The sequence below is a fragment of the Rutidosis leptorrhynchoides genome, chromosome 10 (genome assembly GCF_046630445.1).
Source record: "Rutidosis leptorrhynchoides isolate AG116_Rl617_1_P2 chromosome 10, CSIRO_AGI_Rlap_v1, whole genome shotgun sequence".
NCBI classification, from domain to species: Eukaryota; Viridiplantae; Streptophyta; class Magnoliopsida; order Asterales; family Asteraceae; genus Rutidosis; species Rutidosis leptorrhynchoides.
The window spans coordinates 247535861-247536874 of NC_092342.1; the positions used below are offsets into that span (position 1 = coordinate 247535861).

General features: G+C 43.3%; 1 non-coding gene across 1 annotated transcript; it reads left to right on the top strand.

Moving 5' to 3' along the window:
- The first annotated feature begins 491 nt into the window (after window positions 1-491).
- Window positions 492-598, top strand: LOC139874034 (small nucleolar RNA R71). Its single transcript, XR_011767738.1, has one exon. It is a non-coding gene; the product is annotated as a small nucleolar RNA R71 (small nucleolar RNA).
- The last annotated feature ends 416 nt before the right edge of the window (window positions 599-1014 follow it).

The window sequence follows — 1014 nt, forward strand, 5'->3', positions numbered from 1 at the left end:
TGTCTTGCTGTAATCATGTGGATGATTCGCAGTAGGACATCGTCTGGACTTGTCTCTGGTGGGCTAGTGGGTTTAGTGGGTGGGTTGTGTGGATGAGCTAGGATCTTATCGGAGTAGAAAACAGAGTCCTCAAACTCAGCCTCGTATACCTCAGACGAATGTGGGTCAGTACAATTCTGGCATATTTGCACCTGAGACACATGTTGTGGGAGTTTCTTTAGCTCTCCGACTTCTTTGGTGAGGTTTTCTATTTGGTCCAAGAGGAATTTGATGGTTTTAATTTCGATAGGATCGGAGGCGAAAAGCGGTGTTGCTGATGAAATTTTCTCTTCCGTGTTCCAATCGTGATGGTGCATAGTCATCTCCTCGATCAATCTCCAGGCCTCGTCAGTAGTGAAGTTCATGAAGTTACCTGAGAAAAAGCATCAAGAGTAGACTTGTTGTTTAAATTCAGACCTTTGTAGAAGGTCAAAATCTGATCAGAGCTCTCAAGACGGTGGTTTGGGCATCTTCGAAGCAAGTTTTTGAATCTTTCCCATGCAATGTAGAGTGATTCATCGTATGCTTGTTGAAAGTTTACGATATCATTCCTAAGTCTGATTTATTTTGATGGGGGAAAGTACTTGATTAAGAAAGTTGTTGCCATTTCCTCCCATGAGGTGATAGAGTTGGGTTCTAATCCCTCGAACCAGGCTTTTGCATGAAGAGTTAAGGAATAGGGGAATAGATACAGATGAACTATATCTTATTCATACCCATTTTGCTTATATGAGTTGGATAAGGAAAGGAATCTATCAAAGTGAGAGTTGGGATCGTCAATTGGTAAGCCATAGAACTGGCAATGGTTGTGAATGAGTTGTATGGTGCAATGCTTAAGCACAAAAGATGCTCCGTTAACCTCTGGATAGAGTATCGGTCCTCCTCGTCCTTCTAACGAGGGTTTGTTGATGTCAGCGAGAGTGATGCGTGCGGCCATCGTCGAACTATCGGCAGGTAAGTGTGGATCTCGTCGGA